The sequence below is a fragment of the Poromitra crassiceps genome (genome assembly GCF_964638095.1).
Source record: "Poromitra crassiceps genome assembly, chromosome: 17".
Classification (NCBI taxonomy): domain Eukaryota; kingdom Metazoa; phylum Chordata; class Actinopteri; order Beryciformes; family Melamphaidae; genus Poromitra; species Poromitra crassiceps.
Genome location: NC_139635.1, coordinates 11,295,912 through 11,312,083, shown reverse-complemented (window position 1 = coordinate 11,312,083; position 16,172 = coordinate 11,295,912). Strand labels below are relative to the sequence as shown.

The window sequence follows — 16,172 nt, the reverse complement described above, 5'->3', positions numbered from 1 at the left end:
CCAAGCACCAATGTCTTTGAGGCATGCAGCGATACGTGCCTCAATTTGGGTGTTTGGGGGGGGGGGGGGGGGAGAGGTAGAGCTGAGTGTCGTCAGCATAGCAGTGATAAGAGAAGCCATGAGATGAGATCACATGGCCAAGAGATCTGATATAGAGAAGGAATAGCAAGGGGCCCAGGACTGAGCCCTGGGGCACACCTGTGCTAAGAGTACAGGATATGGATAGGGATCCTCGCCATAAAACCTGGTATAAGCGGTTAGAGAGATAGGAGGCAAACCAGGAGAGTGCAGATCCTGAGATGCCTAGATCAGAGAGAGTAGAGAGAAGAATCTGGTGATTCATTGTATCAAAAGCTGCAGACAAGTCAAGGAGGACAAGGACAGAGGAGAGGGATGAGGCCTTAGCAGTGTGCAGGGCCTCAGTGACTGAAAGGAGAGCCGTCTCAGTAGAGTGAGAAGCCTTGAAGCCAGATTGTAGAGGATCTAGTAGGTCATTCTGGGAGAGATAGAGAGAAAGTTGTTCGTAAGCAGCCCGTTCAAGGGTTTTGGAAATGAATGAGAGAAGAGAGACAGGACGGTAGTTCTGGATGACAGAACCTTCCCAGTAAAAGTGCAAATACTCAACTAAAAATAGACTCAGGTAGAAGTTGAAGTAGGGTTTCGCTTACTGTTACTTATGTCTGTGGACTCATCCAGTATGAAGGAAAACACAGGACTACTCTTCACAGCATTGTCAACTTCCTCCACAAGTGTACTTGCAATAACGGCATGCATGTCTGACAGACTCGTGTCATTAACATAGCTTCCATAACTTTCCTCATTCAGCTGTTTGAAAGCAGGACACTCCATCTCTTTCATGAATTTCACCAGATGAGAAAAATTTGCATTAGCCAATTCAGACCTTCAGAATTAAAGTACTATAATAGCACTTTAATTCTGAAGGTACTTACACATCGGGAGCGTTTTTTTTCGTGCGATAAATTCACACGTCAATAATATTTTCTGAACCTATATCAGTCAATGCAACCGTGCATACCAACGGCGAAGTTTCGCTGAGCGTTATTGCGGTGTTGATTTTTTCGAACCACGGTGGATTTTTCAGAAATTCGCTTCTGACGTGTACACATCTGTGGCTGTGATTGACAGGTGGGTCAAAACTCGCATCGCAATTCCGTGCTGTATATTCGCATCGCTCTTGATGTGTAAGGACCTTTAGAGTTACAAAGTGTAAACAATACAACTACTTGCTCCTCCAGGGGGCAGTGTTTGGCTCCAGGCTGACATGTTTTACCTTGCAGCCACGTCCAGCAGGTGTTTGTGTTCCACAGCGAAGAGTCTCTCTCTGTGGCTCTGCTTCATCTCATCTGTGATCCCACTCAGGAAGCGAGCCACCCCTGCAACACACACACACACACACACACACACACACACACACACACACACACACACACACACACACACACACACACACACACACACACACACACACACACACACACACACACACACACACACACACACACACACACACAGCTATGACTAATCCACTACCATTACATTTAGTCACCAGGTTAGATGCAGGAGTTGTCGACACACATTCATGGTAAAGCATGCATGGAGAAGTTTACACTATAAATGTACATTTAATAAACAAACCTATCATATCAAACGCAGGATCTAAGACAAACTAGGATTTTCTATTACATGCGATGCGGTCGGAAACTGTTGCTCTTCGCCGTCTAACACACCTGCCAAACATACAGTATCATTCATTAACTTAAAGTCACTATGAGGGGAGGAGCGTCATCAACATCACACCCCACAGTCATCATCAGGTAAGAATACCAGGTAATTATTCAGTTCAATATTAATTTAAATCATCCAGGTAGGTAATCAAAGGTAAGTAAATCTCATATTAATTACATATTTCATAAATCTGAATAAAATAGAAATCTTTTCTTTTACAGGTTTACCATTAAAGGGGGACTTACCCCCCCAGATATGTGTGCGAGACCGCAGAGCAGAGTAGCTGCAGCTGCAACATTCTCCCCCCTCCCTCCTCTCTCTCTCTGCACAATCAAAGCCAAGCAGCACCGCCACATTCCCGTCCTGGGGTGTGCTTTCAGGTGATATCCACCCCTCCCGGATTGAAATGAAGCGAGGGGAGGCATTTCCACCCAGCTCCTCCTAGCCTAAATTAATATTTTCATAGGTTAGTGTAGCCTAGGCTACTGTATGATCAACCAAACCATTCAACAACCAAACATCGCCGATGTACGCCAGCCAATGTGCAGCTGTGGTCGTTGAACATCAAAGGCTTTCAATATTCATCTGATCGACTTTATGGATCACAGAGGCACCATCATGTATTAGGTACAAGGCTCATTCTTTTGGTTCCAGTTTTTTGTAAAGCAAATTATTCCCATGAAATAGCCTAATTAGCATCCGTACTCCGTTCTGAAAGACGACGCCCGCATATCAAACAGCTGAAGTCTGCATAACATTCGTCGGGGGAATAGTATAGGCTATAAATGCACATGACTACTATAACGTTAGTAATTTTTGTAAGGGAACGCACAACTGGCTAGCTACACAGATTGCAGTTCTGGAGCTGGTTTCCAGAGGGAATATCCTCAGACCAACTCGCCACAGACAACTAAGATACGTCCTCTGAAGCTTATTATTATATCCGTTAATTTTACATAATGTCAACATCATTTGAGCATAAAGCCTAACCTACTTCCTCATAGTGTAGTCACAGAGCATTCCTCCTGGCGCCCCTGCAGTCATGATTGTATAGGCTACTTTTTTTTTACTTTCACGTATGCCTTTCTTGCTGTGTGAGGTGGTTTCCCCTGTCTTTCTTTTATGAATGAGCTGACCATTCGCACCGTTTTGTGTTGCCGCTCCTACACTTTCAGGTGGAGGCGGGTTGGAGGGTAATCCGGCACTGTGACTAGGTCCACTGGCGGAACGAAAGGCGCGGATCACATTTTCCGTGTATTTTACTGCTTTCAAGGCCGGTGTGAAAGCGGCTAGTGGTTGAGTGGTTCTCAATGTGGGGTCAGGGGACCACCAGTGGTCATTGAGAGGATTCCAAGATTCTCTGTTGTCTCTCAACCTAATTGGATTTCTGGACAAAATCATATCTAGGCTACATAAAAAAAAAGAAATCTGATTTGCATTTGAGAAACCAAATCTCATGATATTGGGGGTCCATGGCCCAAATGTGAACTAAATTAGGGCTACTAACAGGCGATTGTAATCAATTAACAGGTGATGAACAGGTCAGGTGACACAAATAGCCAATGAGCTGTGTGTATTGTCGCGCCATATTGGTAGGAAAATGCTTGTGACATCATGGGAATAGGCTTGGAGTTGTGAGGAGCCGGGAAAGGGTACAGGGGGAGTAGGGGAGTTACTATCTTGAAATCCCATAGTCTTTGGTTCATCGTGACGTCAGGTTGTACCACATTTTGTGCAGTTTTGAGGGCAAAAAAAGCAGGGTTGAACCCATAAAGGGCACTTATGCGGCTGAAAATGATACAAATGGTACAATGGTAACATTTTGGTCTCAAATGTGGAAATTCTGAGCAGAATTCTTCACACACCAACCCCAAAGTCATATTGGTTAAAAGCTGAAAAAAGTGTTTTGGGGGTAGGCTAAGTTACACTTACTAAAATATTCTCAACATGGCTCCAACAGTACGGTTTTGTGTTTGTTTACATTTGTGTCCCACCGACATCATCAGTGATGTCACTGTAATGGTGATGTCACTGATGATGTCACAATGTCTATGACATCATCAGTGATGTAACTGATGAGGTCATCAAAAAGGAAGTAAAGGTATATTCATGGTCACTCCAGTGAGCCAGGTGCGAGGGGTGTGTGCCAAATATGATGTCATCGCCCTGGGCGATGACAGACATCATCATGCCATCATGCCAGCGAGACTATGGGATAGGTGAAGGTGAATAGCCTATGTCCATTGTCCAACAAGTTTTCTCAATTAATTTCCCTCTTTGCAATGTGATAAAAGTTTCTCAGTGAGTTATATTTGATTGCCTCACTGAATTATCTGCTAATATCCAATTTTAGCAGCAGAATTTGATGTCCTGGCGTGGCACGTCCGTGTGTAATGACATATCCAAAAGGGATTTTACTCTGCACTGCGCTGCGCTGCACAGCATAGAGATGATGGTGCGCTCAAGCGCAGCGGAGTATTTAGCACGTTAGAGGTGCTTTTTTGTAGCGCGTAAGAGGTGCTGCCCCGTATTCTGCGCAGAAACGCCTGATTGTGGCATCCCTATGTCCAGTAAAACAGTAAAACAGGCATGCGCTTGTGCACGCCCCCAATTTGCATTGCGCGCGCCGTTAAAGAGCGCAAACACTAAATTACCGCTTTTGTGAAGGTAGGGCCCCCGGGTCTTGCAAGAATCTGGTCAACTTCTCCTCTCCTGCAGCTTGGGCTGATTTTAAGTCTGCAACCTCATCTTGATCTGTCTGGCCTCTGCAACCACATAGCGCGTAGCTCCACAGCTCTCGGGGCGTGCTGCGCTTTGTAGGAGAGACAGGGAGAGAAATGAAATGAAGAAGTAGGTACACTGAGCTGGTTTTTTTTACCTCATTTCTTGAACCATGTGGTACAACTTTTTTTGATTTGTAACTTTGTTTTTAGTCATTTCAACAAGTAAATGTGCTGTGTTGAGAGAGATAAAGCAGCAGAAATCACACTCAGTATAAAGCGTTAAAGCTTAAAAAAACAAAGCTCAGCGTTTCATTGTGACTTTTAATGGGACGTTTCTCACTTATTATCACTGATGATGATCACTTGGCTGACGCTCTAACCATGAATGCCTCGGTCTCAGCACGTGTGCGCTCTGCGGAGGTCTGCATCGCAGAGCCGCGCTCGACTATGTGAGCGCCTTAAGTGTGCTCTGTTTGTTTTTGTTTTGCGCTGAGTGATGTCACTCAAGCACTCCATGATGTGATCACTCGAGCAATTGTGATGTCATCAGTGATGCCAAGTTCAGCAATTGTAAGTTGTGCATGCCAATAGGGCAGGTGAGGCCATGCAGCAGGCGAGCTGCAGGTTAGCCCGCGCAGCGGGCAAGTCTAAAATCGAGCGTGTGTAGCGCACAAGATTTCTAGTTCTTTTAAAGGACACCCAGCTCTACACAGCAGACAGCAGGTCTCTCCTCTCACAGCTCTACACAGCAGACAGCAGGTCTCTCCTCTCACAGCTCTACACAGCAGACAGCAGGTCTCTCCTCTCACAGCTCTACACAGCAGACAGCAGGTCTCTCCTCTCACCAGCTCTACACAGCAGACAGCAGGTCTCTCCTCTCACAGCTCTACACAGCAGACAGCAGGTCTCTCCTCTCACAGCTCTACACAGCAGACAGCAGGTCTCTCCTCTCACAGCTCTACACAGCAGACAGCAGGTCTCTCACGTTGTCGCCCAGGTGGATCTTAGTGAAGCAGAAGGAGCTCAGGTGAGCGTTGGCGTCCTTCACGGCCGGCTCGATGGTCTCTCTGAACAACTTGTCCACAAACTGACAGATGAACGGCCACATCTGTTTCACTGTCTGAGAGAGAGAGAGAGAGAGAGAGAGAGAGACACAGAGAGAGAGACAGAGAGACAGAGAGAGGGGGAGAGACAGAGAGAGAGAGGAGAGAGAAGAGTGACAGAGAGAGAGAGAGAGACACAGAGAGACAGAGAGAGAGAGAGAGAGACAGAGAGAGAGAGAGAGAGAGAGAGAAGAGTGACAGAGACAGACAGGCACAGAGAGAGAGAGAGAGAGAGAGAGAGACACACGCACATGTTTAGGAAACTAAAGCTGTTTCAGATGACTTTTCACACATTCTTGGGAAAATCTCTAGCATTATACAGCAGGGCTGCTATATATACATTATACAGTGTAGCATTATACAGCAGGGCTGCCCAACGGTCAATCACAAAAGCCGTGCTGGTAGATCGCGTGTCATTCATAAAAATCCATTCATAAAAATCCATTCATAACAATATTTTCCCCCCTCCACATTTTGTCCGTTCTCCCAAGGCGTCTGACACTCGATTGACATAAAGAACGACCAGCCTGCAGCTTGTTGAGAGCTGTGTTACATTAGGTTACCATGACAACTAACGCCGTAAACCGTTGGAAACGTATGCTGAAAAACCAGGTGGGAGTCACTTCATTCACAACAACAACGCAAGTGAAAGAACGACATCAGAATGAGTGCAGGACCAAGTTAGAAGCTGAAAACGTATCACTTTCATGTGGAATGAGAGGAAGAGTTTTCCTCCACCAGGTCTTATTCCAAGAGTGTTTGTTTGATCTGCCTTGTGAGCAACGCTATCCAGAAGAATCACTTCCTGTTCCAACATGAACTCACAACAAGTCAAGGGTTTGACTCCATGTTAGACGGCCTCCTCTCCCTCTCTCTCCTCAGACGCTTCAGTCACCCAGAAAAGCCTCTAAAAGCTCTTTCAACACAGAGACAGGAAACACAGGAATGAGCAGGAAGTCTTCACTGCTGATCGTCACCTGACATCATCTTTATGGCACACTGGAGCGTGGTGGCTGTGTCACCTGACATCATCTTTATGGCACACTGGAGCGTGGTGGCTGTGTCACCTGACATCATCTTTATGGCACACTGGAGCGTGGTGGCTGTGTCACCTGACATCATCTTTATGGCACACTGGAGCGTGGTGGCTGTGTCACCTGACATCATCTTTATGGCACACTGGAGCGTGGTGGCTGTGTCACCTGACATCATCTTTATGGCACACTGGAGCGTGGTGGCTGTGTCACCTGACATCATCTTTATGTCACACTGGAGCGTGGTGGCTGTGTCACCTGACATCATCTTTATGTCACACTGGAGCGTGGTGGCTGTGTCACCTGACATCATCTTTATGTCACACTGGAGCGTGGTGGCTGTGTCACCTGACATCATCTTTATGTCACACTGGAGCGTGGTGGCTGTGTCACCTGACATCATCTTTATGGCACACTGGAGCGTGGTGGCTGTGTCACCTGACATCATCTTTATGGCACACTGGAGCGTGGTGGCTGTGTCACCTGACATCATCTTTATGTCACACTGGAGCGTGGTGGCTGTGTCACCTGACATCATCTTTATGTCACACTGGAGCGTGGTGGCTGTGTCACCTGACATCATCTTTATGGCACACTGGAGCGTGGTGGCTGTGTCACCTGACATCATCTTTATGGCACACTGGAGCGTGGTGGCTGTGTCACCTGACATCATCTTTATGGCACACTGGGGCGTGGTGGCTGTGTCAAAACTTAAGGGACACAAGCATGTAGACCAGGGATGGGCAACTTTGATGATAGAGAGGGCCACAAGAAAATGTCCTCGTTATCACAGGGCCAGATTTTGCTGAGGGCTGGGGGCCGAACGGTGCCGGCGCGAAAAATGTGGGGCATTTGAAGGCAGGTTTAGAGGAATAACTCATTTTAAATGAACAGTTGTGATGTCATTATTCAGTCTTAACCACCAATATTTGATCCTTTACTCACTCACTCCTATGTCACCACCTGCTCTCCCTGCAGGGCTTGACATTTACTTTTTTGACCACCAGCCAATATGGCTGCAAGTTACCAGCCAATTAGAATTTCTACTAGCCGAAATGTTTTTCTTGAAATAAACTAGAATATGAGTGGGTTAATTTAAGCATAAGTATCAGTAAGTGGCCCGGGATTCTCAAAGCCTGTGTTGAGGGTCACACAAATAAAAATGCACTCCTGAAGCTAAATAAATCCAAAACCAACAAGTTAAGTATAAAAACAAAATTACTTCTAAGTCATTTCTTACACATGAGATTACTTTTAGCCTTTTAGTCATAAAGATGATTGAAAGATATTCAATATTCCAGACTGAAATGTAAGTGGAGTATAGAACAGCCAGAATGACATGAACATCTGGGGCCGGTTGCACCAACTGGTCTTACACTGGTCTTAAGCTAAGTTGGTCGTAACTTTACGACCTACAGCTACGCCGGTTGCACCAAGACGACTTAAGCCTTATTTTCACTAAGACCAGGCGTAACTCCTACGCCTCGTCAGGAGGAGGCGTAGAGCCTGCCTGTAACAGATCTCCGCGGAGACCTTTTTGACCGTCATCGTCGTAACATCGCCAGTTCGCCGTCTTTGAAAGCACGACGTTAGATTATAACTAACTACTTGTGTGGCTTAGCCTTCCCAAATGTTGGCGTTAATTCTTTTAGAATTTAATACATAGAATTGGGAACGTTACATTCAATTTCATTCAGACTCCCTGACACTAATGGGCGCCGCCATTTTCCCCCGGGGCTTCCACAGGAGGAGGGGGGTGGGAGGAGGGAGGGTGTAGTGACGCACATACAGTAGTGGGTGACGGCGCGAGGCACATTTGGGCCAATCAGAGGGCATTCCCCGACAATTCACATGAACGCGCATTGCTATGACCAGCATAGTTAAGACCAGAGTAAGCCGTGTTGGTGCAACAGGCGTAAGTCCATGGTCTTAACTAAGACCGACGTAGGAGTTACGACCAGGCATAGTTAAGACCAGTTGGTGCAACCGGCCCCTGGACACTTATTCAGCGGGTATCTTGCATGTTGTGTTCAGGTGCACTGTTTGTTTTGTTTTGTTTTGTTTTGTTTTTTGCAGTTCCAGCGCGGGCCACACAGGGGGCGCTCGCCGGAACATTTGACGAGTGTGAACATTGCGTACCATTCGGGGAACCGTGACAGGATCCACTTGAAAAGGTGGTGTGGGGAGCGCTTTGGCGTGCCCGGCGAGTGTGAAAGCCAACCGTTCCGAACCACATAGACAACAAACGGGCGAGGATAAACTCCAGGCATAGTTGATGACGCAAGTGCACTCTGTTGCGTTTCCGAGCGCGGAAGAAATGCTGTAATGTGAAAGCTGACCAGCGGGGGGAGAGGGGAGAGGGGAGTAATCGTTCCCGAGTGCGGAACAGAACGGAACGAAAGCAATCGTTCCCAGTGAGAAAGCAGCCTTAGTTTTTCAGCATACTGTATGTTTCACTTCACAGCCCCAGAATGTAAAGCGGTGTTAAAGGACGGCTTTACCGATTATCAACCCACTTTGTATCATTTATAATCTCGCTAATATAAGCACATGGGCAGTGTTTACCTTTATGCATTTTTTACGTTTGGAATTTCACAACAAATATTATAGAATTAGGGGCGTTGACATCAGCTGGGTTGAAGCAGTATAATATAAAAATCAGTATGATATGAAATCAGATCCTGTGATGGTGTGTGTTGGTAAATACTGTAACAATGGCAGAAGAATACATCGTGTTGTTTGAGACTTCCATTTAGATCATGGAAAAGCCATCTTCTCACTAGGGATGGGCATCGAATTTCGAATAATCGTTGTTATTATCAAGGTCGACTTTTATTATTGAAAGTCGAAATTCGAGAAAAAAAAAAAAAAAAAAATTGTGAGTGAAATGTTGCATTGTCTCCCCTGATTCTAAGATTCAAGATTCAAGATTCGTGGTAAGTCTAGCCGAACATTTCCAGGAAGGACGGACTGTACCTCCCAGCTCATAATCTCTCTCTCCCTCTCTCCCTCTCTGTCCTTCCCCTCTCTCTCTCTCTCTCTCTCTCTGAAGGTGGTACAGTAGATCAGGCTCCAGATCCAGATCCTATTTATATTCCTGTCTGCCTCCACTAGCTAACTGGCTACCTGTGGCAGACTAGCAGTAGGTTTTGTGTTTGTGTGTGTGTGTGTGTGTGTGTGTGTGTGTGTGCATGTGTGTGTGTGTGTGTGTGTGTGTGTGTGTGTGTGTGTGTGTGTGTGTGTGTGTGTGTGTGTGTGTGGGCATCTTGTGTGAACGGTAAGGCGTACATTCAGCTTGTGCTGCTTCAAGCTTCAGTTCTGCTTACGTTCGGCGTCCTGTGTGAACAAGGGCTAAGCCCCACGGCGTCAGAATTTGGCCCTTCCCCTCCTCCCCCTGAACCTTATGTGTTTGATCAATTTGGGATAACTCTAAGCCTATCAAATCAGCACTATACAAAACAAGTGCATTAAAACACTTTGAACACCACAATGTGTCAGTTCAATCGTTAAAAAGCAAAGCAAAACAAAACAAAAAACAAAAAACCAAACCAAACCAAACCAAACCAAACCAAACCAAACCAAAAGCAGAACCAAACAAAAACAAAAAACAGGCCTCGGCCCTAGTTAGTAATGTGAAAATCAGCCCTTTACCTTGTTCAGCCACTCCACTCTCTCCACGTCTGGAAAATGAACCTGGAATGAGAGACAGAGGGGAAAGAGTTCATATATTTTACATTTTTACAGGATTCCCCGATGTTAACACTTTCAGTGCCACGGCCCTTGGGCAAAAGGTTGCTTGCTGTGCCACATAGGCCGCAATGCATTGTAATATAGCCATATCATTTTTTGTGTTCCTCTTATATGGACAACCAATAGCCTCAATGAAACTTTGAACCCTTCTGTTTCATTTAAAAAAAAAAGTTTGTTTATAAACCATTTCCATTTTGGAAATACACCCCTCTGAAAAAGAGTGTTTTCGACCGAAAAAAGCAGGGTGAAATTAGTTTCTGAGATAATCACATCTTTATGTTAGAAAGGGCGACAGAATGAATTCTGCTTTGAGTTGAACAAAATGCTATAGCTAAAATGAAAGGTTAGAATGTCTAGTTCACCTGCGGGAAAAAGTATGTCAAAAGAATGTGTTGTTTTTTTTCTACAAATTTTAGTTTACAGCTTGGTCTAACATCAAAATGTTCACTTTCATGGGGTCATGCTGGATAATGAAGTCCATATTTCCACAAAGAAAGAAGATATCAACTTTTATTTTTTATTTTTATGAAACTACACATTGAAAGCTTTCATTTGATGTGTAACATAATAACAATATTCAAAACACAACATGTCCTGCACTGTTTTATCTTCTTCACATGGACCTTCAAAATATTTGGAAATCAAGACAACTTTATGTAAACATAGGCCAAATAATGAATTCTCCTTTGAGTTGAACAAAATGCTATAGCTGGAATGAAAGGTTAGAATGTCTAGTTTACCGGCGGGAAAAAGTATGTGAAAAGAATGTTTTGTTTATTTTCTACAAATATCTGTATACATCTTGGTCTAACATCAAAATGCTCACTTTCATGAGGTCATGCTGGATATTGAAGTCTCTATTTACATAGGGAAACAATATATCACCTTTATTTTTTATTTTTATGAAACTACACATTGAAAGCTTTCATTTGATGTGTAACATAATAACAATATTCAAAACACAACATGTCCTGCACTGTTTTATCTTCTTCACATGGACCTTCAAAATATTTGGAAATCAAGACAACTTTATGTAAACATAGGCCAAATAATGAATTCTCCTTTGAGTTGAACAAAATGCTATAGCTGGAATGAAAGGTTAGAATGTCTAGTTTACCTGCGGGAAAAAGTGTGTGAAAAGACGACAGCCCACCGGACTATAAACAATAGACCTCATCTACTTTTTTTTTTTTTTTTTTTTTTTTTTGGGGTTGGGGGGGTGAGGTGGGGGAGGGAGTGGGGAGAGGATGAAACTGTCACTGGGAATGATACTCGAAGTAGCAGGGGTACAGGCAGAGAGGGAGGTAGTCACATTTGGGGCAAACGTATTTAGTCTCTTTTCTGACTCCTTTCTCTGCGCAGTGCACACATCGCCTGTAGGCCTTGTCCTTCGTGGGTGGCACCTCGATTGGCTGTGGGACATGTCCCTCGAAGTCCACAGTCGCGGAAGCGGAAGCGGACCGTTTCCGCGGGTGGATGGGCGTGGCTTGGCGAGGAGGAGGTTGGTCACCTGCCGCCGGAGGAGGAGGGGGGGGGGGGACAGATGCCTCCGTCCAGGACTTGATCACCGACAGGGTGAAGTCTTTGAGCGTTTTGCAGCTGGCCGTTGGGTTGCGGTTTCTGTAAAGGATGAAGGCATTGCTGATCGCAATCTCAATCAGGTACGCCACGAATTTGGAGCTCCATTTCGCCGTCTTCCTGATGAATGGGTAATAGCTGATCTTCTGATCTAGCCGATCTACACCATTCATGTACTGGTTGTAGGCCACGACGCATGCTGGTTTTTGTTGGGGGACTCTCTCACTTTGGCCTTTCTGTCTCACCTCTACGGTCTTCATGTCATCCGTGTGGAAGGTGGTGATCATCCTCACGATCCGCTTGTCTCGCCACGCCAGGACCATCACTGCGTCATTGTGGAGAGCGCGTCGTTCACCGACTGCCAGATCCGACATGCTGACCTGCCGGATTGACGGTGGTTCTCCCCTGTTCACACGGAGTGTGCCGGCTGAGTCTATGTGGAGGCTGAGGAGAAGTCGACACATGGACTCACTGTTGTAGAAGTTGTCCATGTAGAGGCGGTGGCCAAAACCCTCAAGGCCGTCGACCAGGAAGCGCACGGTGTCCTGCAGTGTGTTGCTTGTTCCACAGTAGGGCTTCATGGAGTAGCAATAGCCGTTTTCAGAATCGCAGAGTATGTAGCTCTTGATCCCGTACTTGACTGGTTTTGCCGGGTTGTACACCTTGAACCGCAGTCTCCCGCGCCAGAGAAGCATGCCTTCGTCCACACTGATGTTCTGTGAGGGCCGGTACATCTCCCTGAATTTGCAGAGCAGCAGGTCCAGGACGAGACGCACTTTGTGCAGCGGGTCGCTGCCATCGACCTCCCGGTTGTCACTGAAATGAATAAAGCGCCAGATTATCTGGTACCTGTTCCGTGGCATTGTTCTTCTGAAGTAGGGCGTTTCAAGTGCATGTTCAAGAGACCAGTATTCCGCGATGCTGGGTTTCTTTATGAGGCCGGTGAGGAAGAGCAAACCCAAAAACCGCTTCAGCTCTACCACCGTCAGCGGAACCCAGGCATTTGCCCTGGAGAAGGGGAGACGCAGCTGATGGAGGACAGCAATGCACTGTTGTGCATAAGTGTTTGTCTGCTCAACAATGAGCTGCAGCAGCTCCTCGCAGAGGTAGAGCTCCACGAAGTCGACAGGCTGGTCGGACTGGATGGATGCTGCCGCGTTGCTAGGACCTGCCACTCCCGTGAACGGCAAGCTCTTGGGGCTCCAGTCACCCGTTTCCCGCCAGCTTGGCGGGTCCTCCTGATGGCGAGTCTTGCCAGCTGAATAAAAATAAAATAAAATAAAAATAATATGAAATAAAAGGTTTTTCTTCAGACAATTGTGATATGTAAACAAGCTGTCTTTTTGACAAAATCCAATAATTAGAAGCCTTGTGTTGACAAAAATAAACTGAATAAAAAAGGTTCCCACCTCTTTTGCGCCCAACTGCACTTGAAGAAGGTGGTGGTGGTGGTGGTGGTGGTGGATCCTCCGACTCTTCTGTCGTAAAAGTGAATTTATAAAAATATGAAATTGAAATTTCTTGAAGGAAAAAAGTTTATGTTTTCATTCACTATCAGATTGAATTGGAATTCTAAAATGGCATTGATCTCACCTTCATCACTGGAGTGCAAACGTGCAACACGTGGGAAGCTGGAGGAAGCCCCTTGGTTTTCGTCATCCTCACTGTCCTCCAACTCTGAAATTGTATATTTTACATGGTATTAGAATAGGCTAAATAATTCAGGATTGTTATTCTTACCAAGCTTTTATTTACGAAAATAAATGGCTGAATAATAAAAGGTGTGTGTGCGTGTGTGTGTTTATTTTTTTTACATTTGTACCTCTACTTTTCAAGAAGCCAGTCTGCCAAGATCTACCAGTCCAGTTTCAACATTGCAAATGCACACACGTATACTACACAGACACAGTTTCCAGCCTGCATAGTAAAGTCGCCACAACACACTCCCTCTTTGTTTGTTTGTCTGTCTGTCTCTCTCTCTCTCTCTCTCCCGATCTACTGGTTGGGCATCACTGCTATATACTGTAAGTCACTTTTAGTAGGCTACTTTTTGCTCTCCTATGAAGATGATGATGATACATTGTTCTGTTTGTCCTGAAATGTAGATTTAGCTGTATACCTGACACATGAATTTCCTGCAAAGGATCAATAATAACGTATATATATCTAGGTTCTTACCTCTAGAAGACGACGCCACGGGCAACTCAGGAGTCTCCTCCTCCTCCTCATCTGTATCCAAAGTGAGAGTTTATAAAAATATGATATATATGATTGAAGGAAAAAAGTGTTTTCAATATCAGATGATCGTAAATCGATCTCACCATCGCTGGAGTCCAAAAAGGCACCACTCGGTGCAGGCGGTTGCCAGTCTGAATCCCTAGCATCGTCATGTTCAGAGGAAGAGACCGGCTCGTCGGAGTCCGTCTCCGGGAGACCTCTCGACTCAACAGCGCGGTCCAGGGCCTGCTGTAATGTGAGCTGCCCGAAGGCAGGCTGGGGACGCTTGCGCCTGGGCATCCCTACAGCTAAGCTAGCTCTAGACTAGCCAACTAGCCAACTAAACACACACACACACACACACACACACACACACACACACACACACACACACACACACACAACACACAACACACAGAGACAGACACAGACAGACAGAGACGCACAAACACGTATTTTTTTGTTTTTTTTGTTTTTTTTTTACACACACTACACTAACTAATAACTATACGCTAACGCTACTACTGCTGCCTGCTAAACTAATCGACCTAACGCTATCACAAACACTCAGACACACACGCGGCCCTCACACACACACCTCAAACACCCAAGCACTCACCTGAAATACACCAAACGCTCAACACTCACCACAATCTCACAAACTAATCTATCTGATGCTATCAATCTATCTATCTACCTATCTGATCTAAATATACCGCTAATAACTATCTAATGCTCAATGCTATTTCTCAATGCTAATTCTCAATGCTATCTATCGTATGCTACCATCTGCTATCACCAAGGGACTGAAGCGATTTCCCAAACTCAGTCAAGACAAAGGAGTCGGGGGGGGCGGCGCGCTCTGATCGCGTCCATTTTTTAAGGTGGCGCCGTGAGATCCATTGAAGGAAATTATGTTGACAGGCTGCGTACGACCTTAAGCTGCACAAATATGGAAAAATATGATTTTGGATTTCTTGACGCCATATGGCGTCGCTGGCACTGTACGGTAAATTTCTCTTGACGCCATATGGCGTCGCTGGCACTGAATGTGTTAAAGTCAACAACTTTTCAGTCAATGTGCATACTCTTAAAAGTTGTATTTCTTCTTGTTTTGTTAGTACAGTATATTCCTGTAAAGTAAAGTGACCCAATTGTAAAATTCCACAGGGAATCTATCAAATTCCCTGACTGGCCCTGTCTGCAATACACAGGGATTCTGTGAGCAGTGGGAAAGCTGTTCATATTTGACATTTTTGGCTCCTGTATATTTCAGAGTGATTTACAATGAAAGAAAAGTCAAACAAGCATGAAGCACCAACAGTACAAGCAGCCTGAGGAGAGTCAGAGAACAGTACAAGCAGCCTGGGGAGAGGAGGCGGAGAGTCAGAGAACAGTACAAGCAGCCTGATGAGAGGAGGGAGGAGAGTCAGAGAACAGTACAAGCAGCCTGAGGAGAGGAGAGTCAGAGAACAGTACAAGCAGCCTGAGGAGAGGAGAGTCAGAGAACAGTACAAGCAGCCTGGGGAGAGGAGAGTCAGAGAACAGTACAAGCAGCCTGAGGAGAGGAGGCGGAGAGTCAGAGAACTAGACAAAACACACACAGCCTTGTCCCTGTTATGACTGTGAACTTTTCCAAATGAGCAACTACAATATATCCTAGCCTAGGGGGTAAAAACAAAGTGTACATTTGCAGCAAAACGTGTATTAATTAACCACAGTCACAATGTCAGACAAGAGCAAAAAGTATCAATGGGGGGGATGCAGAGCAGGGCCGAACGATGTGGGTGGAAATCTGACAGACATTGAAATTGCGAAAATTATTTAGGATCCAGGAAGTCAATATTCACATGTGGGCTGAACGATTTCCACAGAAAAATCTAATTGTAATTATTTGAAAGAATATTCCCCTACCATTCTACGCCCCCGCCAGGCCAGGGGGAAAAAATGCTAAAAGAAAATGCATTCCCCCGCCCCAGGGATTTCGAAACGTACCCCGACCGCAACGGTGGGGCCCCCTC

The 16,172-nt window shown here is 45.5% G+C and overlaps 1 long non-coding RNA gene and 1 pseudogene across 2 annotated transcripts in view; both read right to left on the bottom strand.

Annotated features, from left to right (window-relative positions):
* Positions 1-1,290: 1,290 nt before the first annotated feature.
* LOC310791936 lies at positions 1,291-5,365 on the bottom strand. Its single transcript, XR_014553467.1, has 3 exons — positions 5,315-5,365; positions 4,401-4,553; positions 1,291-1,394 (listed from the first exon to the last, which is right to left on the bottom strand). It is a non-coding gene; the product is annotated as an uncharacterized lncRNA (long non-coding RNA).
* Positions 5,366-5,427: 62 nt separating this feature from the next.
* Positions 5,428-16,172, bottom strand: part of LOC310792201 (extended synaptotagmin-2-A pseudogene) — a 53,720-nt pseudogene continuing 42,975 nt past the window's right edge. Inside the window, exons 2-3 of the transcript in view lie at positions 10,258-10,299; positions 5,428-5,589 (exon numbers count right to left, since the gene is read on the bottom strand). The product of the transcript in view is annotated as an extended synaptotagmin-2-A pseudogene (transcript). The remainder of the gene's footprint in view (positions 5,590-10,257; positions 10,300-16,172) is intronic.